Source organism: Zootoca vivipara, chromosome 6 (genome assembly GCF_965207765.1).
Source record: "Zootoca vivipara chromosome 6, rZooViv2.hap1.1, whole genome shotgun sequence".
NCBI classification, from domain to species: domain Eukaryota; kingdom Metazoa; phylum Chordata; class Lepidosauria; order Squamata; family Lacertidae; genus Zootoca; species Zootoca vivipara.
Window position 1 is genome coordinate 23,642,675 of NC_142589.1, and position 25,784 is coordinate 23,668,458.

Consider the following 25,784-nt stretch of genomic DNA (forward strand, 5'->3'; position numbering starts at 1 on the left):
AATTCTTTCATATTTTTTTCCCCAAAATATAGTCCGGCCCCTCACAAGGTCTGAGGGACGGTGGACCGGCCCCCTGCTGAAAAAGTTTGCTGACCCCTGATTCTACTTCAACCTCCTGCAATGCAGGCATCTCAACTAAAGCATCCATGGTTGATGGTCACCGAACCTCTGCTTTCAAACCTCTCATGAAGGAGAGTCCACCACCTTCCAAGGATGTCTGTTCCACTCTTGAACAGATCATACTGCCATAACGTTCTTCCTGATGTTCAGTCAGAATCTCCTTTCTTGCAACTTTCCTGCAACTTTCCACCACCCACTCTGGTCCAGAGTACAGTAATCTCTGTTGCTTCCTCCATTGCCAAGTCAGAGAGGCACCAGGGCAGGCATGAACAAGACAGCTCCGGTTCAGCCCTCCAGAAGGCATTCTCCTATGCTCGTCTAGTCCAAATGACAACTTTGTTTGCCCTGCTGAAGTAGGGTCCACCCCGGTCCCATATAACAGGACCCGAGGGGGGGGGCATGCCACTTGTATCAATGTCGTAGACTGCTTAAAGTGTTGTGCTTTTGGACCCTATTTTGCCTCTGTGCTGTACTGATATGAACATTACAGATTTTGGCAGAAATTGTACTCTACGTTTGAGATCTTCACCATCCTGTGAGAGCCAGGACACGAATGCTGTATCACCCTAGGAGCAGCACAGAGAAACTGCACTGTTTTTCTGTGCTTAAGGAGACAACCCACACCACCGTAACAAAAGTTAGCTTATTCTGAGACTCGTTATGGGTGAAATCATGCCTACCAGGCTGGTAGCAGTGGGGGCTTTGGAGTCAATAGGTGCAATCTTGTCCAATCAGGTATCACACAGTGAAGGGGATGAGGTCATGCTACAACATAGCCTACGAGATCTGGCTATACTTAGACAGCACTGGGAACAAGCAAGGTCCAATGTGGATGGGCATTTCCCCCCAGGAATGGTGAAATAACTTGCTGAAAAATGGGCTTTCCCCCTGTATTACCCCAAACAGGCAGAGGGCCTTCTCGGTGGTGGCGCCTGCCCTGTGGAACGCCCTCCCATCAGATGTCAAAAAGGAAAATAGCTACCAGATTTTTAGAAGACATCTGAAGGCAGCCCTGTTTAGGAAGGCTTTTAATGTTTAAGAAATTAGTGTATTTTAATGTTTCTGTTGGAAGCCGCCCAGAGTGGCTGGGGAAACCCAGCCAGATGGGCGGGGTATAAATATTATTATTATTATTATTATTATTATTATTATTATTATTATTTGTGAAAATCTGTGAGATGCCAGATTTAGAGCTCACAGGACTTTAAAATAAAATATTATTTGTACCCCACCCATCTGGCTGAGTCTCCCCAGCCACTCTGGGTGGCTCCCAATCGAATATTAAAACAATAAAGCATTAAATATCAAAAACTTCCCTAAACAGGGCTGCCTTTAGATGTCTTTTAAAAGTAGGATAGCTGCTTATTTCCTTGACATCTGTTGGAAGCGTTCCACAGGGCGGGTGCAATGAGAGAACCGGCAGAAGGCCCTCGGCGCTGGATCTCAGTGTCCGGGCTGAATGATGGGGGTGGAGATGCTCCTTCAGGTATACAGGACCGAGGCCATTTAGGGCTTTAAAGGTCAACAGAGCAGAATCAGCCAGCCTCAGGGTTCACATGGAAGCCCCATAGACCAGGCATAGGCAAACTCGGCCTGCCAAATGTTTTTTTGGACTACAACTCCCATGATCCCTAGCTAACAGGACCGGTGGTCAGGGATGATGGGAATTGTCATCCCAAAACATCTGGAAGGCCGAGTTTGCCTATGCCTGCCATAGACCAAACCATAAGAATTTAAGAGGAGCCTACTGGATTATAATAAAGAGATTGAGTATTGGATCAGGACAATGACCCATCTAGCCCAGCATCCTGTTCTCACAATGTCCAAACGGATGCCTGTGGGAAGCAGGATCTGAGCACAAGACCACTCCACACTCCCTGCTGTTTCCAGCAACTGGTATTCAGAAGCACCCCTGCCTCTGACCACTGAGGCAGAGCATAGCCATCATGCTAGGGGCCACTGAGAACCTCCTCCTCCTCCATGAATCTGTCCAGTCCTCTTTGAAAGCCATCCAAGCTGGTGGCCTTCACTGCCTCCCATGGGAGGGAGTTTCATAGTTCAACTCTGCATTGCCTGAAGAAGTAAATCCTGTTTGAATTATTTCTGCCGAATAGCAGCAAAAGTGCAACTTTATGGGATAATGGGGCTGCTTTCCTCTTATGCCTCTTCTAAATCCCAGGCTTGCTTTGCAAAGCAGCGCTAGCAGTCAGCTGGTAAGTGGAACATGTTCCAAGGGAGTTTGGGGAAATCCTGTCACTGGAAATGGCAAGGCTGAAGGTGGGGGAGCAGCAGCTGGCGATGGCTTAGACTCTAAACTTTAGATGATCATTAATCCTGCAGTGAGGGCAAAAGCATGCCATTCCTGTCTGTCTGTGTGTTCCTCTCCTCCCATGTGATCTTCCTGCGTGGAAACTGCATTTTTGTAAAGGTCTCCCAAGGCCCTGCAAAACAGCGACATGTGTTCCTTTCCCTATTGGGTAACTTTTAGTGTTCAGCACTGGCTGACTCCCCCCTGCCCCTCTCTCACACACTTCTTCCCCTCCTACCAGCTGTCACTTTGACTTTTACACAGGGGTGGGAAGAACTCTTGAAAAAGCACAGGGAATTGGGACTTTAGGAAAATCTGTTACAGGGGGAAAAAACCCCTTCTATGCAGAAGTAGGTCCTGCCACCTGTGTTCTATATAACAGGATTTGGGCCCCATCTGCACTATGGAGGTTAAGGCCTGTTTGTGTGCGCCTTCACATTCAACCTCTAATGCATCTCCATGTCAGCCACAGGATCACAGCTTTCACTGGTACCTTAGGGGCCACCTACTCTGCCCCTTGACTTCAAGCAGAATCGGCAATGCAGATTCAGAGTCATTTATGCCTAGTCATCAGACCATCACAGATCAAGAGTTTAACAAATGGAACTACATGAAGGAGACCAAGATGACCAAGGGCCTGGAAGCCAAGCCTTATAAGGAGCAGTTGGTGGAGTTGGGGGTGTTTAGCCTGGAGAAGAGGAGACTGAGATGTGATATGAGAACCACCTACAAATACCCGAAGGGCTGTCACATGGAAGATGCAGCAGGTCTGTTCTGTTTGGGAAGAACCCAAACCAATGGATTCTCTCTCATATCCTCTCTTCTCTCCCTCTCTCTCCCCCTGCTGTTCCTATATATAAGGTCTATTTAAACATACAGATAATTACAATAAAAGCACCAAAGCTCCAGCCCTTTCCTTAGGCCAGGCATCCCCAAACTTCGGCCCTCCAGATGTTTTGGACTACAATTCCCATCTTCTCCGACCACTGGTCCTGCTAGCTATGGATCATGGGAGTTGTAGGCCAAAATATCTGGAGGGCCACAGTTTGGGGGTGCCTGCCTTAGGCAATTCTCTGCAGTCTATACGAAAGTCTTCACCTGCCAGCAGATGGACAACAAGGACGGAGCCAGTCTAACATCTCTAGGGAGGAAGTTCCAAAGTCTGGGAGCAGCTACTGAGAAGGCCCTCTCCCATGTCCCAACCAAGCCTGTCTGTAAGGGTGGTGGTACTGATAGATGGTCCTCCCTTGAAGATTTCAGGGTCCATATGGGAGAATATGGTCCTTCAGATAGCCTGGGCTTATATATAGATCATAACCAGCACTTTGTGCCTGGAAACAGAGTCGTATGCTCCCTATGACCAGCCTCTGTGAACAATCTGGCTGCAGCTCTTTGAGCCAGCTGAAGCTCCTGAGCACTTTTCAAAGGCAGCCCTATGTAGAGCATGTTACAGTAATTCAAACTGGATGTAACTCAGGCGTGTGTCACTGTGGCCAAATCAGACATCTCGAGGGAAGGGCACAGCTGGAGCAATAGCTTTAGCCGTGCCAATTAGGTAGATTCTGTTCACCTTTAAACACAGAATTGAATTTCTCCTGGATGGCGCATAACTGAAACAAAATGCATATGATGGGAATGAGATTGATAAAAGATCTACAAACAAATTTGTCTTTCCTGGCTTTTCCCTAGCAGAAGTATTCAAGATGGAAGCTGGGCAATGGCTCAGAAATCACCTCCATCAGAGATAAAAATAAGCAGAAAGCCCAGTTGAAGCAGCTGATGTACCAGAGGGATCTCTCTCTCTCTCTGTGTGTTTCTCTCATCCCTTCCACATTTAATAATATTTGTGGATGGCCAGTCACAGAGGCTCCAGCTGTTGAGTCCGGCTCAGGTGTTCTCTGTGGCTCATATATTAGGAGCAGCTGTAAACAGCCGTTTGAATCCCTTATTATCAATTCCAACAGGCCCTGAACTCTGCTCTGTTACCTTCCTTGCTCTCGTTAGAATGGCAGAATCTCAAGGCCACAGCAGATGCCACAATGAGGACGTAGGAAAGAGCCATACACTGGTCTACATACACTGTTTAGCCTGGAGAAAAGGAGACATGATAGCCTGGGGAAGAGGTTACATGATAGCCATTGTCAAATATCTGAAGGGCTGTCACATGGAAGGCAGAGCAAGCTTGGTTTTGGCCTCTCCAGAAGTGAGGACCTAAACCGATGAATTCAAATGACAAAACAAGGAGATTCTGACAAAAGGCATTAAGAAGAGATTTCTGATGGTCAGAGCTGTTTGACTGTTGAATGGACACCCTTGGAAGGTGGCAGATTCTACTTCATTGGAGGTTGTTAAACAGAGGGCAGATGACCATCTGCCAGGGATTCTTTAGCTGTGGTTCATGCATTGCAAGGGGTTGGACAAGTTGACCCTTGGGTTCCCTTCCAGCTCTACAATTCTATGGTCCATCAAACTCAGCATTTCCTACCCTGAGTGGCAGTGGCTCTCCATGGTTTCAGGCCAGGTTTCTTTCCCAGTCCTACTTGAGAGATGCCAGGGATTGGATTTTGGGACGTTTCCCCCTGATCCCTGCCATGGGGAAGGTGCTGCTGGATTAACCAGCAGTCCAGATGCCTCTTGGATCTCAAGAACGGCTGAGCATTGCCTCCATGTGCTGTGCCATGCACCTGCAGCCTCCGTGTGAAGAACATTCCATAACTGGTCTAGTTCAGCCTATCCAAGTTGGCCATTGGCTTCTCCAGGGCAGGAAGAATTACTTAAGCAATGACGCCCCGAATCTTCCACCATTCAGCTTGAAGAAACATTAAGAGGTGCATATTTCTCACATTCTCAGTTTTCAAGAACCCTGGAGTTTAGTTGTACTGGTATAAATGATAAGTCCCTCCACACAGTATAACAATGTTCTGGGTCTTCTAAGCCGTTGGAAACCTTTATATTGTTTCTGCAGTGCCCAGGTCCCTTACATTTTTGTAACACAGAGATATTTGCAAGTTCTACAAAGTCCTCTATGTTGTGCTGTGGACATCTCAGCTGCTGCCAGCAGCCATATTAATAATTCTTAGAATTTTCATCGTTGTTGGGCTGTTAGGATAAGCATTTTGTCCAGTTCTTGGAAGGGGGGGGGGAAAGTGTCGAGAGCAAGTCAGAAAGAGAAGGTAGGTAATTCTACCTAGCAGCAATCAGATGTGCTAAATGTATCCAGAAAGGTGAAATTTGCAGCTTGGGGGGGGGGCAGAGAAGCAACTTTCTTGTCCTTTTCACTTCCAATTATTGGTCTTATCACCAAAACTCTCATGGACCTTCTCTGTACATGGGGCTCTTATGACCTTTCATAAGTTGGCTACCTAGTCAGCCAGCTGCACTTCCAACCATAGATCTCTTTCTCTTCCTGCAGCTTCACCTGCCTTTTCCAATATTATTAGCTGAGTGATAATGGATCCAGCTTTCCTGCTTGGCTGCATGCTTTTATTTATAGCAAGGATTTCTTCCTACCTTGGGCACTGAGAGCCTGGGATGACATTTGTTGTGACCATTTGAGACATAGGGTTGTGTTTCCAACAGTGGCTTTGCACTAGCAGAAGCACTTGTATAAGGCAGGGCAACTGGTTTCCCCTGACCCCTTCCTTCTAGCATACATCTATCAAATCAATTGGAATTTCAGCAGCAGCACTCTTAAAGATCTGCAGTCTTGTGTCCAGATCCAGGGAAGCAAGAGTACCACTCTATTCTGCCTTGGCCACCTGGAGTCCTGTGTCTAGTTTTGAGCATACCAAAGTTTAAGAGGTATATTGACATGCTGGGAGGTGTGCAGAAAAAGGTGACCAAGATGATTACAGGTGTTATGTACTGAGCTGAATCCTAGAACAATAGGATCCAGAATGCAGCAGTCTGATTGGTCCGCAGGAGCCACCCAATCCAGCTCCAGGTGGAAGTGAATCAGCAACCTGATTGGCCTGCAGGAGCAGCCAATCAGGCTGCTGGCAGAAGTCAATCCGCAACCTGATTGGCCCACAGGTGCAGCCCTGAAGTAGCCAATCATGCAAGGCCCATTGTGTAAACAATGTATATACCGGTAAGCAGACATTTTTTGGGGAAGAGCCATTCTTCTCTTCTTCCTCTATTGCTACTACAAGCTGAATAAAGAGCATGAAATTCACTCTCGACTCTGAGTATATTTCAACAGGTCTTGTGAGGAACGGTTAAGGGAGTTTGGTATGTTTAGTCTGGATAAGAGAAGACTAAGAGGTGATACAGTAGCCATCTTCAAATATCTGAAGGATATGGAAGATGGAGCAAGCTTGTTTTCTCCTGTTCCAGAAGGTAGGACCCAAACCAATGGATTCAATTGCCAAGAAAGGAGATTCTGACTAAACGTTTGACAGTGGAATGGGCTACCTGAGAAAACAGTGGCCTCTCCTTCACTGGAGGTTTTCAAAGGGAGGTTGGATGGACAGCTGTTGGGGATTCTTTACCTGTGATTTTTGCATTGCAGGAATTGGACTGGATGAACCGTTGACTCCCTCCGAACTCTGTAACTCTATGATCCTATGATTCTGTGTCAGTTCTTGGAGGGTGAGGATCCTTCCCTTTGCATAGGAACGCTGAGTGGAGTGGAAAGAAAGCCTTCCCTTTGTTCCATGGGAAATATTCACAGAGCCGCAATAAACTCAAATGGGGTCCTTGCAGAAGTGACACCATCCCTTCCAACAAGAACCGATGCATGTTTGCATTTGGTGTTCACCACCTCCCCCATATGCAAAGTCTAGCAATTGTGCTACTTAAAGGGTTTTTTGGGGGGCATTTGGAGGGGTGCCCCACATTGACTATGAGCATGCTGACTTTAGTAGTGAATGACATGAAATAAACAAAGACAAGGCATTTGTCCTGAATTAAAATGCCTTGACACTAATTCCTTGAAGTATAGTCACATTGCGTGTCAGGGTCCTGAGCCCCCCCCCCATTTGCTGCATAATAAAACACATAGACACCAGTATTTTAGGTTAATGGCCAAGCTAATTAAGGCCACAACTTTATTGGTTACAGAATGTGAGTGGTATTGGCTTAGGCATTAGAATTGAACCGACTGTATCTGACTCCTCCCATGCAGGCAGTTCAGTAAGGTTCAACCACCAGTAGGGGGAGCCCTGTTGATGTACATCAGGCATGTCAAACCTGCGGCCCTCCAGATGTTTTGGACTACAATTCCCATCTTCCCCAACCACTGGTCCTGCTAGCTAGGGATCATGGGAGTTGTAGGCCAAAACATCTGGAGGGCCGCAGGTTTGACATGCCTGATGTACATCAACTGAGAGCTCCCCCAGGGTCCCCGATGGGGTCGTGCCATGGCCCTAGCCCATACCTGGGCTTCAGACGAGATCCACACCCCCAAATCCCTTTAACAGATGGCCACGACCTCCCCTCCCATGAACCACGTTTTACCAGTGCCTAACTGCCAAACCTTACAAAGTTGTGATGATTGCTATGAGGTAGGTGTGACGGATTGACCTGGTGGGCAAAAGAACTCCAGGGTGCAGAGAGTTAAACCCCAACCTCCTGGATAAATGACGCATTCCTTTCCTGAGGGGCGGGACTGCCATGAGTTTAAAAGGAATGGGAGGCAGTTAATTCGGTGGAGAGGGTTGTGGGAGCGAGGGAGAGTGTGGGTAGGCGTAGGAGATCTTAAAGTGTTCTGAGGAGTTTAATTGAATTATATTATCTAGCCATTGTTAATTGAAACTAAGAATATGATCCAAGAGCCTGTACACCTGAAACCATTACGTGTTTAAAAGTCATCAAGTCTAAATAAAGCTTTCTTAAATGTTAGTGGATGTGCTTAGTTATTCCAGCTGGGTATCTAAACTCACAGAAGTGGTGGCTCAATAGAGGACAAAACTTACCTCGGGAATAGAGGCAACAGTTTGTGTCTTAGAGTTACACTGAGGAGGCTTAGGAGGATAACCTGGGGTGCTACAAAGTTGCCAGAGTGGAAAGGGCAAACTGTTGCAGTGGGGAATCAAACTGAGTGAGACCCTTTACTGTAGGCAGGAGGTTATTCCGTCAAACAGCCTAGAGTTTCTCATGATACCAGGCCACGTAAGCTGGAAGACTCTCTTTACTAAGAACCCCACAAGTAAAAGGGCTTTATCTTAAGGCGGAAGAAGAAGAGGGAGGGTGGTTTCCCCCCTGGATTCCTGTGTTGCCTTTTTAGTAATAGAGAGGGAGGACATTCTGTTACAGTAGGCAAAAGCCACATGGCTGGTGCCAATTTGCCAAGTGGAAAATTCCTACCAGGCCCCCTCAACAGGCAACCAACTGTGGTCCATAGCGAGGGTGAGATGTCAAACGCATGAAAAAAGGGCGGGAGGGCGGGAGATCCGCTGAAGCAGGAACCAAGAGGGAGAACCCCCGGCTGCGTGGCTGCTTAAATACCATAAACTACGCCCCCCCCCGACCGACCGGATTGCTTGGCCGGGGGTGTGACGCAGCCGGGACTCCCCTATGACATGGGGGTACTGCCATGCCCCCGCTGTGTATGGGGAGAGTGCGTGGCCTGCCCACAACACCATCCCCCTGGGCAAGGGGAGCAGCCTTACTTGCTGGATATATAACCGGATGCCAGTGTATTCAACCATCTGTTGTCTCGTGTACTGTTTTTTATATCTGTGTCCAGGGCCGTCCCTAGGCCCGGGCTGGGTGGCGCAAGGCGCCAGGGTGCCTGGCCATCAGGGGCGCGGAAGGGGCACAGAACACTGGTGTCTGCCTCCGCGTGCCTCTGCTGTTGAGTGGCTTCAGGCCGCCTCTGCCGCGCCTTCAGGCCGCTCTCCAGAGGCGCGCAGGGAGCGCGAGCCTGGGGCTGCCACCTCTGCGCCTCTCAGCTCCCCGCGCGCCCCTCCTGCCTGCCTCACTCACGGGGGGGGGGCACCGGAGGGATCTTGGCACCAGGGCACTAGATATGGTTAAGACGGCCCTGCCTGTGTCATCATTTCTTGCCCCTTCAAATAAAGGTTTGTTTTTAAAATAAATAATAAATAAATAAAAGGATTTGGGGAGAAAAAAACGAAAAAGTGGGCTTTCTCCAAGAAAGCCCTGGAGGCATTGGAATCCTTCAAAGACTTAGGCTGTCATGAAGAGGTTTACTTATTTCACCATGACTGCAGTTAAAGGCTTAGGTTAAGCAATGCCATTGAAACGGTGAGAAGCCACATTTCCAGCGTCCTTGCCAGACTTTGGGATCATGGAGATTCTGGAATGCTTTCTATTTGTTAGGATTGATACTGCGGCAATCAACCGAATTGCTAATTCATTTTGAAGCGAGTAAGCATTCAAAATGTTTTGACAAATTAACACCGGGGGTTTCCTTGTCCTCTCTCTGGAAAGGGAGCGATGATGTGAAGGCTACTCTTTCAAAGCTGACTCCTGTTGGGAAACAGCTTGCGGAGCTCATGTCAGGCACACTTTGCCTGCAACAGTGGGCATGGGGGGAGGACTGAACAACCCCCCCCCCCCGGACAACCTTACAATAGCACAGCCGAAGTCCAGTGTGAAAAATAAGGCAGTTTGCTGCCGAAATGAAATGTCTAACTGAGGCTGGCACAGAGGAACGAAGAGCAAACAACCTTCTGGCGATCGGCAATCTCTTCATCTGTTCCATGTCAACTCCCCACATATATCAAAGGCCCAGTTCAGGACAAGAGAGTGAGAGAACAGCAACTCCAGGGCCACTGACTGAGATACATACTGTAGCATAATAATAATAAATAATAATAATAATAATTTTTTATTTATACCCCGCCCATATGGCTGGGTTTCCCCAGCCACTCTGGGCTGCTTCCAACAGAAAAATAAAACCTATTAAACATTAAAAGCCTCCCTGAACAGGGCTGCCTTCAGATGTCTTCTAAAAGTCTGGTATTTGTTTTCCTCTTTGACATCTGTTGGGAGGGCGTTCCACAGGGCAGGCGCCACCACCGAGAAGGCCCTCTGCCTAGTTCCCTGCAACTTGGCTTCTCGCAATGAGGGAACTGCCAGAAGGCCTTCGGTGCTGGACCTCAGTATCCGGGCAGAATGATAGAGGTGGAGACGCTCCTTCAGGTATACTGGACCGAGGCCATTTAGGGCTTTAAAGGTCAGCACCAACACTTTGAATTGTGCTCGGAAACATACTAGGAGCCAATGTAGATCTTTCAAGACCGGTGTTATGTGGTCTCGGCGGCTGCTCCCAGTCACCAGTCTAGCTGCCGCATTCTGGATTAGTTGTAGTTTCCGAGTCCCCTTCAAAGGTAGCCCCACATAGTGCGCATTGCAGTAGTCCAAGTGGGAGATAACCAGAGCATGCACCACTCTGGTGAGACAGTCTGCAGGCAGGTAGGGTCTCAGCCTGTGTACCAGATGGAGCTGATAGACAGCTGCCCTGGACACAGAATTGACCTGCACCTCCATGGACAGCTGTGAGTCCAAAATGACTCCCAGGCTGCGCACCTGGTCCTTCAGGGGCACAGTTACCCCATTCAGAACCAGGGAATCCTCCACATGCATGCATTTAAAGCACAACTAATGCACATGTCTTCCCCCAAATAATCCTAGAAGCTGTAGTTTTCTGCTTGCAGAGCTACCATTTGGCATTTGAGGGAATTCCTTATGAGCAATAGTCGAGGGAGTTGGGTATGCTTAACCTGGAGAAGAGAAGACAGAGAGGTGGCAAGATAGGCGTCTTCAGCTATCTAAAGGGCTGCCCCATGGAAGATGGAGCAAGCTTGTTTTCTGCTGCTCCAGAGGAGAAGACTCAAACCAATGGATTCAAATGACAAGAAAAGAGACTAAACCTTAGGAAGAACTTTCTGATGGTAAGCACTGTTCAGTAGTGGAATGGACTCCCCCATCAGGTGGTGGACTCTACTTCTCTGGAAATTTTTAAGCAAAGGCTGGATGGCCATCTGTCAGGGATTCTTTAGTTGTGATTCCTGTTTGTTTTGCAGGGGGTTATACTATATAACCAGCTCTACAATTCTATGATGATGATGATGATGATGATGATAAATATTATTATTATTTATACCCCGCCCATCTGGTTTCTCCAGCCACTTTGAGCAGCTCCCAGCAGAATAATAATAATAATAATAATAATAATAATAATAATAATAATAATGCAACAAAACATCAAACATTAAAAACTTCCCTAAACAGGGCTGCCTTCAGATGTCTTCTAAAAGTCAGATAGTTGTTTATTTCTTTGACATCTGATGGGAGGGTGTTCCACAGGGTGGATGCCACTACCAAAAAGGCCCTCTGCCCGGTTCACTGTAACTTCGCTTCTTGCAGTGAGGGAACCGCCAGAAGGCCCTTGGCGCTGGACCTCAGTGTCCAGGCTGAATGGTAGGGTATACAGGGCTGAGGCCATTAAGGGCTTTAAAGGTCAGCACCAACACTTTGAATTGTATTTGGAAACATTTGGGAGCTAATGTAGGTCTTTCAGGACCACTATTATATGGTCTTGGCAGCCACTCCCAATCACCAGTCTAGCTGCTGCATTCTGGATTAGTTGTAGTTGCCAGGTAGCCTTCAAAGGTAGCTCCACGTAGAGTGCATTGCAATAGTCCAAGCTGGAGATAACCAGAGTAGGCCTATGCTGTGGACTTGCTCTGATCCTAACGGTGTGACTTTTTAGTCATCTTGCTACAGCTGGAAAAAAGAGAAGTTAAAGATAGGAAGAATTCCCCAAATCATTCACACACACACACACACACACACACACACACACACACACACACACTACATGCTAATCCAAAGCTTTTAAAGCCAGACAAGTTTTCCCTCCAGAATTTTTTTTTGTCATATTCAAAGAAGAAGAATCTGATGCCTATTTTTAAATTTTGATTCCAAATTCCTATATGTCAAATACTGACGCTTTTGTGTCCAACAGAACCCAAGGCAGTTTTCGTAAAAATGCACATACAAAACAAAAATAAACAGGATATTATAAAATACAGCCGAAACACTCGTAACAGTTCGCAACATTCCAGTTAACCATAAAAAGGAAATGCAGCTGGAAATTGATTAACTCTATATAGGAAAGCAGCCGCTAACTTAACTTTAGAGGCATGGTGGAGTAGGCTATTGAATTTAGCGTTTGTGGAGAAGCTAACAGGGCATTTTAGAGCACCAAGGAACACAAGGAACATTTTGAAACTGCATAGCCCATGTTTATTCAGCACATTGGAAAGAACAATGTTGTCTCCTCACCACCAGCTACCGATGGCTCACCCTGGAACCATCTGTTCAGATGGGAAGACACTTAAGTGATATAATCAACTAAACTATTATACAAACCTGCTTGATATTGGACTGTAACATTTACATTGCAAATGCATGGAATGTTCTTTGGGGGTTGGGGGTGCACAGGGATTGCTTGTTATAAGTATTTTAAGAAACCCAAAAGGCAAAGTTTAAAGAACACACAGAATGGTACTGAAAAGCATCCAAGTGTAATTTAAAGAAAGGTCCCATACGTAAATAGACTTTGTATCCACTACATGTGGAAGACATCGCCCGTTATCTGTTAGCAGCTAGGCAATTTGGACATATTACACCAGTCCTGCCACTGGCTGCCAATTGGTTTCCAATTCAAAGTGCTGGTTTTGACCTATAAAGCCCAAAACAGCCCAAGACCACGATACCTCAAGGACCACCTCTCACCATATGAACAGACCTGGACCCTGCAATCACCATCTGTGTCCTTTCTTTCATGTGCTTCCTCCATGAGAGGTCTGGAGGCAACACGAGAACGGGCCTTTTCTGTGGTGGCTCCCTTTGTGGACTCCTCTCCCCATGGAGGCTTGCCTGGCTGGCACCTTCGTTACTTATCTTTAGGAGCCAGACGGAAAGGTTACTCTTCAACCAGGAGTTCGTCTTATTAACATTCTATGGCTTTTTAATCATGTTTGTGGGAGGTGGGTTATTAGTTTGTTTTATTTTGGATTTTATGTTCTCACTTCACATTTTTCTGTTGTGAACTGCCCTGGGATCTTTGGATGAAGGGTGGTAAACAGCAGCAGCAGCAGCAGCAGCAGCAGCAACAACAACAACAACAACATTGCACCATCACTGGCTCTCCTTATTGAATTGCTGCACCCCCATCGTTCTGCCCAGACACTGAAGTCCAGCGGCGAGGGCCTTCTGGCGGTTCCCTCACTGCGAGAAGCAAAGCTGCAGGGAACCAGGCAGAGGGCCTTCTCAGTAGTGGCACCCACCCTGTGGAACGCCCTCCCATCAGAGGTCAAAGAGATAAATACCCGGTAACTACCTGACATTTAGAAGACATCTGAAGGCAGCCCTGTTCAGGGAAGTTTTTAATGTGTGGCATTTTAATGTATTTTAAATTTTTGTTGGAAGCCGCCCAGAGTGGCGGGGGAAACCTAGCCAGATGGGCGGGGTACAAATAATGAATTATTATTATTATTATTATTATTATTATTATTATTATTATTATTATTTCCTGATTCTAATGCTAGTGCTTCTTTCCCACTTTCTAATGTTCCTTTCACACTGCAGTACTTGTTGCATTACGGATCTGTGGCTTTTTGACCTGGCATATTGTGCTAAATTTCATTCACAGCAGTGGACGTGATGTGACACAACAGACATCATTGGACAATGCCACTACTCCCCCCCCTTGCTGCACATGCCTGCTTCTCTTCCCCCATGAAAACAGCAGGACATAACTGTAGGTTGGTATACCACCCCAAATCTCGCCATTTTGCTCCTGTGGTTTTCTGAGTCAAGGGGGCTGCAAACACTTTTTTAAAAAAATAATAATAATCAAACAGCGTGGAAATGAGTGGTAAACATGTGGCACATTCCATTAGTTTTCTGGAAGTGGCTTATACGTCGTGTGAAACCTGAACCGATGGATTCAAATGGCAAGAAAGGAGATTCCGACTGAACATTAGGTAGACGTTTCTGAGGGTAAGAGTCGATTGAGAGTGGATGACCTTGGAAAGTGGTAGATTCTCCATTGTTGGAGGTTTCTAAACAGAGGTTAGATGCCCATTTTCAGGAATTCTTTCACTGTGGTTCTTGCATTGGTAGAGGGAGTTGGGCTAGATGACTTTGGGGTTCCTATCCAACTCTACATTTCTAGGATTCTTTAGAATATAATGCAGAAATTCACAGTTAGAGAATGATCAGGGGGAAGAAATGCACTGCCACATGAATGCAGCCAATATGTAAGTTCTTGACTGTCTATTCAGGATAACATTTCACCCACAACCACCTGTCTTCCTGCCCACTCCCTATATGATTGGAGCCACTGTGTCAATGGCAGGATTTTTTTCCCTCCATTGGTGCAGTCCCTCTGAGATTCCACAGCATGACCATCAACACATCATCAACACACCTCTTACAATAGATATGTCCATACGGTCCATTCACCTGTTTGTGTTCCTTAAGGTCACGCCATCCTTTGAATGTTCTTTCTTTACTGATGAGAACAAAGACTTCTGAAGTTTCCTTTGTGTGGCTCTGTGATGTCCTTGCTACTCCATTTCTTGCGGAAAACAAGAAATGAAGAACGAGCGGAGGTCAAAGCAGCTCTGTGGCAGCTATAGGGACACTCTCTTCCTCAGCCTCTCAAAAGGAGAAAACAAACCACATTCAAATACTTTCGGATTCTACTCTCTTCTCACATCTGTCTCGGCTTTAACTATGTATGGGCTGAGAAGGATCTAAAGCCTTCGTCAGCCTGCATAGCTCAGTTGATTAGAGTGTGGTGCTGATAACAGCAAGGTTGCAAGTTTGATTCCCTAACTGCCTATTCCTGCCTTGCAGGGGATGGGACTACGGTAATGATCCTCAGGGTTTCTTCTAACTCTAGAATCCTATGATTCTAAGGGGAGAAAAAGTCATTGTCATCATGGGAAGCCCAGCCACTTCTCCACCTTGAGTTCTGAGACTCACCCAGCAAAGTGAGAAGTAACTGAAGGAAGGGGGGGGCAGTTCATCCATAAGAAGAGGCGACCATGAAAGGAAATGAAAGTTGGAGCTCCAAAGGCAAAGCGGCTGTTTTAAATGCATTCAGAAGCAGCAGCAATCCTCTTACTCATCCCCCAGGGATAGCAGTCCTCAAGTGCCATTGAGGGAACATCAAACACAGCATTTGCAAGAGAGAGAGAGAGAGAGAGAGAGAGAGAGAGAGAGAGAGAGAGAGAGAGAGAGAGAGACTGAGACTGTTGGAACTGGCTACCGTACATTTTCCTTTGGGGGTTTCTTTGCTGCATGTCTGTCAGTTCATCTCCCCCCTTTCTTGATTCATCTCTCTCTCTCTCTCTCTCTCTCTCTCTCTCTCTCTCTCTCTCTCTCTCTCTCTCTCTCTCTCCAGAAACATCCCGTCCCCGCTGACCTGCCTCCTTGAACAATACCTATACCTGTAACTGTGATTCCTAAATTCCAGTTAGATGTGATTCCTAGCTGACCCCTAGGGTCCCTCCCAACTCTACAATTACACACACACGATTTATTAACAAAAAGAAGTGCAAATATATATATAAAAGAAAAAGCAAACAAATTATCGAATATCTAAACCGTAAAGCATCACAGCCTAGAACATGGATAGGGGGCCCCGCGGATGGTCTGGGAATCAGTATGTTTTTACATGAGTAGAATGTGTGCTTTTATTTAAAATGCATCTCTGGGTTATTTGTGGGGCATAGGAATTCTTTCATATTTTTTTCTTTTTCAAAATATAGTCTGGCCCCCCACGAGGTCTGAGGGACAGCATACCGGCCCCCTGCTGAAAAAGTTTGCTGGCCCCTGGCCTAGAAGAACAAAAGTCCAAAGATACAGCACAGCTCCAAAGTGTCCTGAATTTCCAGGGATAGTCCTGGAATTACAAAAGCCATCCCAGCTTCTGATTTGATCCTGTAATGTCCCTATTTCCCCCACCAGCACTGCCATTGAGCTCAGGAAAGAGGGTGAGTGGGTGCTTCTCCTGTGTGATGACAACGATGGCAGTGGCAGCTGCCAGGGAACATCCTTTTCCCTCTCCATAGGAAGAGGACCTAAGAGGACTTAATATTAGGTTGGTCAAGTACTTAAGACCATCCTTGGGAATCCCTTCCGACTCTACAATTCTATGATTAAGAAAGCCAAATTTCACATTGTGTCATGGAGAGGGAGTTCTGTGTGTCTGCTTTTGTTGTACTGTACGTGATATGAGATCCCACCAAACAGGACAGAATTTTTCAGGGTCCTCCAAGCCTTTGGCCACACGTGATTTATGAGTTTTTCCCCCAGCTAATGCTAAACGCCCCATATTTTTATACCAAAATGAAAGTAGTTGCAAGTTCTGTACATTTTATTTTTCCATTTGGGGGCAACTGAAGGCCTGGCAGCTGCTAGCGTACATGTCAAGAGAGCTACAAGCTTTCACTTGATGGTCCCACAGATTTAGTAAACAAAGCTGCAGTGAAGTTGGAATGGGATGTTTTCAAGAGACATCTGCAAGAAGGCAAGGAAGCTCTGTAGACAGGGCAGGTCACAAGTTAGGTTTGTTTATTTGTGCTTTAATGATTGCTTGATTGCTGCTTTTATTTGCAAGCTGCTGTGGCTCTCTCTCTCTCTGTGTGTGTATGAGACAGAGACACACACAGAGAGAGAGGGGGGGGGAGGGAGGGAGGGAGGAAGCGCTTTGGCATCAGTTTCCTAGGGGACAGCTTGAGCCTCTAGACGCAAGTGGCTTTGAATTTCTGATACAGGAATCCTTCCTGAACACGGCTTGTCAGTCAATTGTGTTAAGTAAGAGAAGTAGACAGTCAATTAGCAGCGGCGCCTGCAAAACTTCTCCTTTTTGCATCCAGAAGTGGGTGCTGCAGAAGCTGTTTCCCCTTGTTATCTATATGAAGCCATTAAAAAAAAAAGGCTGTTGTTTCATGTTCTCGCTGCTGACTCAGCAAGGCAACACTCAGAAAAAGCCTCATTTGCTCTTCTCCTCAATATATTTTCCACTTCTCACTGCTGAGAATCATTTGTCCTTCCTGGAGTTTCAAATCTTTCCACCGATAGATAAAGGAGCCAACATGGCCCAAAGCAGCTGTTGCTTTTCGTGTAGTTACCGTATATGTGGTGTTGCAACAATTTTCATTTATAACAAAATTTTCAATTACGGCTAATGTTCTAGCAAGAATTAATGGAACAAAAATTAAAATATCCACTGCAACATTTTTCAATTAATCCAAAATATGCCTCATCTTAATTCTTCCGTATCTCTGCCCTACAGGATTCAGCAAGATGGTGCCCTCCAGTTGTTGCTGGACTACAATTCCCATCACCCCTGACCATTGACCACACTGGCTGGGATTGATGGGAGTTGTAGTCCAAAACATCCACAATGAGAAGGGCTACTATACCATCATTGCTTCCTTCATATCACATGAAGAAAATTTTTCCTGTACAGTGGTACCTCGGTTTACAAACACAATTGGTTCCGGAAGTCTGTACTTAACCTGAAGCGTACTTAACCTGAAGCGAACTTTCCCATTGAAAGTAATGGAAAGTGGATTACTGTAATCCATTCCAGACGGTCCGTGCAGTACTTAAACTGAAGCGTACTTAACCCGAGGTATGAGTGTAATTGGTTCCGGACGTCCGTACTTAACCTGAAGCGTACTTAACCTGAACTTTCCCATTGAAAGTAATGGAAAGTGGATTAATCCGTTCCAGACGGGTCCGCGGAGTACTTAAACTGAAAATACTCAAACCGAGGCGTACTTAAACCGAGGTATGAATGTACAGTGGTACCTCTACTTACGAATAACCCTTCTTACGAATGTTTCTACTTACGAATGGAGCTCCGTCCGCCATCTTGGATGCGGTTTAGATAGGATTTTTTCTACTTACAAAATTTTAGATAGGGTTGCTTCTACTTACGACTTTTTTCTCCCAATGCATTCCTATGGGATTCGACTTACAATTTTTTTCAACTTACGAATGTGCGTTCGGAACGCATTAAATTCGTAAGTAGAGGTACCACTGTACTAAGGAGTCTTCAGGGGTACTTTTATGAAAATAAGAAGAATGAGAAGCTGTCAGGAGCTTTCATTGCTCCCCACATTTACAGGAAAGCCCAGCTAAGGATGTTTGTAGGAATAACTTTCTGACGGTAAGAGCTATTGGACAGTGGGACAGGTTACATAGGAAGACGGCGGAGCCTCCTTCATTGGAGGTTTTTAAGCAGAGGCCATCAATCAGGGATTCTTTAGCCATGATATCTAAGGGTTTGGGCTACATGACCTTTGTGTTCCCTAGCAACTCTATGCGTCTGTAATTGTACGTGTGGATCCCCAAGAAGGCTGTAGAATGCAGAGCAATGGGTGGATGATTTGTAGAATGAAAGGACACTCACAGACAACTCTTGGCAACCTCAGAAAGTAAGGTCACACCCCACCCATGAGAATTTCACAAAAAAAAATGTTGCCTCCCCCTTGGTAATTTTTGTGTGCAATGTCTTTTCCAGGTAATTAACAATGGGTGGTGGTGGTAGGAGAAGCACAGGAGAAAATTTCGGTGCAGTCCTGGTGTTTAACGAAAACAAGGTTTCCATAGGTAAATACAGAGCTTAAATTGGGTGGTTGACTAGCAGCTGTAATTACCGTCTGTGCAAGCTAAAAAAAAAATGCTTCCACATTAGATGGAAATCTACAGGATTAGTACGTCTCGCTGTTTCTTTGATTTGACACAAAAGCTTCTCTGTGACAAGCTGCTCCCACACTTTATGCAACCGTGGCTGACTGATAGGATTCTGTCACATTTCATCCCTACCCCCCTCCTTCCCCAAGTCCTATTTTCCCTGCCATTAGAAGGAATGGCAATATATCTCTGTTGAGCATATTTCACCTAATACAGAGTTAAAATGAGGGTGGTGGGGTGATATTAAGAAGAAGAAAACCTTCTCAGAATCAAAAGATTAGAAATACCTTTTACTGGTTTTTCAGGGATTTTTGCAAACAGGTTCTAAAGCCATCCCTGATTGGTTAGGCCCAGGAAAACTATTACATTCTTAAAGTGATCCCTGATTGACTAAGATAACTATTACATTCTTAAAGTGATAATTGATTGACTAGGTTCGATTCTTAAAGTGATCGCTGATTGGCTAGGATAACACACAGGAGCAATAAAAGATTTCCCCTGTCCTAGCCACCCACATGAAACTAGATTAAGGGCCATAGGTTCCCCATCCCTAAATTAAGTCAATGGAGTATAAAAACTAATCGATTTCCCATCTATACAAGCAACTGGAAAGCCATGGCATAAGGCTGATCTGGAAAATCTGATTAGCTGCACTTCTTATCTATATTATATTGAGTTGAAATTGATGCCTCCATTTCTATTAATTGTTTTCTGTTCACAACTGTGTGGAAGCAAGGAAATGGACTGAGAAGAGCGCTGGATATACAGCTGTATCCAGTCTTTTTTTCCAGGTGTTAAGGCAACATTTCAATATATTTCTGGAGGGCTCTTTCCACACGTATGTGTATTTTCAACTTTTTTTTGTGCTCTTGTGGGGGGGGGACCCTTCCCAGCTATTATAACTGAAAGTCATGCTTAGTGTGGATGCTTTTCAAGGTCTGTAACAAAACTAAATAAAAATGTGTTTTGGGGGTGTTTTTAGCAACCCAAGCTACATTCTAATGCATATTAGGACAGGAAAATGCCCTCAGTGTAGTAGGCTTTGCATATGCTCCCGATACAGTTTGTGGCCCTAAATGGAAGTTCAGAGCCCATCTAGTCCAGCATCCTAACTGTTGGCATCTCTCCATCCAGATGCCTTTGGGAAACCAGCAAGCAGGATCTGAGCACAAGAGCAACGGCCCTCTCCTGTGTTTTCCAGCAACTGGTGTTAAGAACACAAGAAGAGTTTGCTGGATCAGGCCAATGGCCCATTTCGTCTAGCATCCTGTTCTCACATTGGCCTACATGATGCCCCAAAGGGAATCCCATAAGCAGGATCTGAGTGCAAGATCACTCCCTCCTCCTGTGGCTACCAGCAGATAGTATGCAGAAGCATTGCTGCCTCCATCTTTGGAGTCAGGGCAGAGCCATCATCAATAGCCCTCTTTCCCATCAATTTGCCCAGTCCTCTTTTAAAGGCATCTAACTTGGTGGCCATCTCTGCCTCCTGTTGGAGAGAGTTTCATAGTTTTAACTACGTGCTGCATAAAGAAGTCATTCCTTTCATGTGCCCTGGATCTCCTAACATTCAGCTTCACTGGATGCCAATTGGATTTGAGGTGTTGGTTCTGCTGTTGGGAATTTTTATGACTGGCTAAGCAGATGGGAGCATCTAGAAAGCCCCTTAGTCACTAAAAAGCATTTCAATAAGTTTTTGGGTGAGACATAGAAGAAAGACTCAAGTATGACCTTGGAGAGGTTTTTTATTTTTAAGAGGAGGGGGTCAGAAGTTTAGCTGGACCACTCCCCACTTTACCCATGAGAAGAGCCACTCCTGTTTTCCCTCAAGAATTCTGGGCTCTGTAGTTTTTCCACTCAGAGAGTTACAGCACGCTTAAACTACAGCATCCAGAATCCTTTGAGGGAACAAATGGGCTTTGAATGAGCTTTAAAGCCATAGTATGTACACAACCTTATGTCTACATGGGGGGCGGGGTGAGGGGATGCCATCAGCATTTGCTTAACATCATGGGAGGCAGGAGGGGAGAACAACTTATAGACGTTCTGAGGATTAGTCCAGGGTGATTAAATCATTGTAATGTGCAAACACCCATTTTCTTTCACATTCGGCAGGCTTATAAATATTTAATGATGCTAACTAGGCCTTAATTTAAAGGTTATTTATCTTTTTCTATAAATATTTGCAGTGCTTTCTGGCCGGGCATTAAATTAAACCAACATGTGGAGGGATGAGGGGGGGGGGAGAAAGAAAACACAAAGATATTTCTCGCCTGAAATTTATGTGACTTCAGCCGGCAAGGGAGCAGCTACACATACTTTTTGCTATTGAAGCTGAATGAAAACGGTAGAATCTGGGCAAGGGCCAAATAGCTCCCACCTTGAAAATTATTTTCATTTTGTTATTTATTCAATCTCCTTTTATCCTGCTCTTCATCCTTACAAACTCAGGGCGGGTTAAAAATCAGTTAAAATTCAAACAGCTTAGGAGGCAGATGAAGCAGACAGAACGTAGCTAAGGTCTCCTGGAGATCAAGCATAAAAAGCAAATGAGGTCATCTAGTACAAGGGTCAGCATCTTAAAAAGCAGAGACATCACCTTGCCGACAAAGGTCCGTATAGTTAAAGCTATGGTTTTCCCAGTAGTGATGTATGGAAGTGAGAGCTGGACCATAAAGAAGGCTGATCGCCAAAGAATTGATGCATTTGAATTATGGTTCTGGAGGAGACTCTTGAGAGTCCCATGGACTGCAAGAAGATCAAACCTATCCATTCTGAAGGAGATCAGCCCTGAGTGCTCACTGGAAGGACAGATTGTGAAGCTGAGGCTCCAATACTTTGGCCACCTCATGAGAAGAGAAGACTCCCTGGAAAAGACCCTGATGTTGGGAAAGATGGAGGGCACTAGGAGAAGGGGACGACAGAGGACGAGATGGTTGGACAGTGTTCTGGAAGCTACGAACATGAGTCTCACCAAACTGCGGGAGGCAGTGCAAGACAGGAGTGCCTGGCGTGCTATGGTCCATGGGGTAACGAAGAGAAACCATAGTTTTAATTATACGGACCTTTGTTGGCAAGGTGATGTCTCTGCTTTTTAGGGTTGCTGTATTTCAAAAAGTAAAAACCAGGACACCCCGAAAGTTGTTAATTTCTTTTAGGAAGACCCCAGAATGGTTTTTTTAGACAATCTCCACAGTTCCTGAGTTGTCCCCCCTAACCCCCCCGCCAAAAACGTGATTTTTCGATTGACTTACCTAAGATCCTGGACAAAGTGCGGCCTTTCAGAAATCCCTCCCCCCGGACAATTCCGCCTCTGAGATCCTGGTAATGTCCGGGAAAATCTGGATGTATAGCAGCCCTACTCAACTCCCACAGCTGTTCCTCATAAGGCTTGGTTTCCAAACCCTTAATCACCTTGGTCACCCTCCTCTGCACATGTTTGAGGGCTTCATTTTGCAGCATCTCGTCAGCTCCTGTGAGAACAAGATGCTTTGGTAGCTGGACCATTGACCTGATCCAGCAGCCCCTTCTTATGTTTACACATACTGTTGTACAGGATTTGTGGGGACTACCTCCTTGTCCCTGTGCTGATAGGGCCCACATAGGGCTTTGTCTATTCAAAAACACCCCAATTCACCCACCCCCCACTGTAGTAAATGAAAATTGGACATTACCAGTAATTCTTGACCGGTCAGTCAAAGTTGTCCTCCATGAGTGGATTGGATTGAATGTGTCACCTTTCACAGGCCTGTCCTTCCCTTTGAGTGACAGTTTGAGCTCAAGCTTGCTCAATATGCAAATGGATGCAAAGCACATCTAATGCTCCGCTGCAAAGACCCGCTCACTAAGTTGACAGAGAACACTGCCTTGCTGACTAATTCTTGGAAATTTCCATAAACCCCTCGCTTTGCTGGCTGGGCTTGGACTGAGCCAAAACTATTCACACATTTTTTTGCCTGCCCCCCCCCCCAAAAAAAATTCTGACTGTTTCAAAGCCCTCCTCAAAGAAGAGAAGGTTTTTCCCCCCAGCAGAAAAAAAGTTTGCCTTTTTATTTATTTCTCTTGCCCTCAATGATATCATCAACAAACCCATACTGTGAACATTTTAAGGCCAATCTGCCTAATTTCCTCCACCCAAGCCAATATGCAGACCAAAATATTTCTTATCTTCCAAGTGTACCTTTCCTTAAATGTTGAGGTGCAGTTGTCTAGCCCCACCCCAAACATGTACAAAAATGCATATATTGGGGGGAAATTATGTGCAAGCAACTCATTATGTTATGAAAAATATTTATATACCATCTTCTCACAAAACATCTGGGCAGGTGCTCACAACCATGTAAAAATATTCAAAAGCAATCAATGCATAGTGATGATTAAATTATCTAGTACTCCAGGGACATTTAAAACTACTGTTGCGAGGAGCTGGGAACAGAGCCAAATGTGGCAGCAGCACAGCTTCAATGCCCAGGGACTCCTCCTCTTCTTCCTCCTGCCGCTGCCACTGGCCAGGGGCTGCTTTGACCCTCCTTCCCCTCTGTGGCAGAAGGGGAGGGGTCCAGTGAGTATATGTTCAGATGCCTTGTGACAAGTATCCTGCCCACATCTTTAAGCCACATTAACTAAGTGTCAGGAATGAGCCAGCTACAAGTGGAATTTTACAGCCAGCTGCAGAATACAGGCAGGAACAGAGAGGTCTAGATTTGACGCAGGCTGAGCAGAGACCAGAGCTGCCAGCGCCAACTCCCTCTGACCTTGGACGGCTGATTGCCAAGGGAACAACTGAGAGCGGGCCGGAACACAGCGAAAGATCTCAGGAAGCTCAAACAGGCACGAACAGACACAGAGACAGTCTTTCAGAACAGGAAGAGGTTGGAGCTGATCCAATAAGTCTGAAGAGCTGGTGAATGGGAGGGCTGCTGGACAGGAAGCAAAACAAGAGACATAAGGGGCCATGGTTCATTATCTTCCGTAGGAACCGGAAAGAGTCTTCAGAAGGGTCATCTTGAGTGATAATGTTGGCGGCATTGTTAGTGCTGCCCGGAGCTATCTGTTTGTTTTTTGCAATAAATCCTCCTTTTTAATTACCTACGCTTACTGTGTTATCAAGCAGGGAACCTGAACTCCTGACACTAGGAATGGTCCATTACACTGGGCCAGATGTTGCACTGGGAACATTGTATGGCGGAAATTGCTTGCACACATGCATTAGTTAAAAATTGTGTCCAACAGGAGAGAGGTTCATGGAAATGTGTCATAATGTGTGTGCACACTGCTTTAAAAAGTTTGTGAAAATGGGACTATGTGAAAATGGGACAACTATGTGAAAATGGGACAAACCGCTGAATGTAAGATTGGAAAAGTAAGAAACTGAAATGGACAGAATTGTACACTCCGAACTGCCGAATGGTGAGCTCTGATTGGCTACGTATTGGCGTGATATCATCTTGCATGATCAATCCCTGATTATTAGGATCATCCATGTCTCTGTTTCTGAAATGAGGAAGAAGTCAAAGGAAACAAATGATGTTCAAGAAGCCATTCTGTTTTTCAGGAAGAGCATCCAGCCTATGACAAATGCTAGTTCCTCCCTGAAAACAGAGACTGGAGGAAAGTTGGTGGAGCATTACTGGAGCAGAACTCCTTCCGCAGTAGGGGAGAGTGACAGGCCAACAACTGATAATTGTAGCAGTTATCTAGACCTGTGATTATGTTTAGAAGGCAGCAAGTGTGTCTCGGTGTGGAGGGACTTATTTTCAGCAATCAGAGATAAGCAGTTTTATAACCATGCCAAGCTGGTCTGCAGCATGTTCCCATCTCCATTTTATAGGCCTCTCTTTAATGGTCCAAAATGCCTTCAACTGGGCTAGTGAATTACTTTCCTTTCACACAGCTAGGAATGTCATCTCAGGGTTTCAGTAACAGCCTTGCTCCATTGTTCAACTTTCTTTACTGAAGGAAGGCTGTAAAATAAAATTGAACATAAAAACACACACAGGCTTCTCCATTTTTATTGCCACGCTGGGTCCCCATTGGGCCGGGGGATAAAAATTTGCATCTGTTGCTAGGGGATAAACAGTTGTTAGAGGTTTCTTTTTATTTTATTTTAAACAAGACTGGAGATATTTATTCAGAGAATGTCTTTCGGCTGCCTACTAAATTCAAAACTGCCCAATTAGACATCACTAATAATGTCCATCCAATAAAATAAAAAACAAACAAACCCAAAAGTGTTAGCTTTCTGAAAACATAAACTCATCCTTGAGAGTTTTCTGGCTCCCACCCTCAGCTTGGAAACTCAGCAGTGAGGTGAAATTATATCCAAAGAGAGTATTTGAGTTAGAAAAATCTATTTCCAATTATCGCTTTGTACAGGGGAGAGCTTGTTCTGAGGGAGCCAGGAAGCTGGAAAGATGAGCTGCCTTGTGTAGCGTTTTGAGGGGGGGGGATGTTTAGAGGAAGATGACAGGCAGGGACTGTTTCTCAAAGACCACACCATCCTTGTGGCACTTGGCAATACGGACATATGTGTTAAGGGGTGCAACAATTAAGGAGACATAAAAGAAACCATGACTGTGGAGAGATATATGCAGTCTTATAGCCCCAGCCAGGAAGGTGAGTCCCTTAGGAGAAGCAGCAGCTGGGTGCTATAAAAATGTAA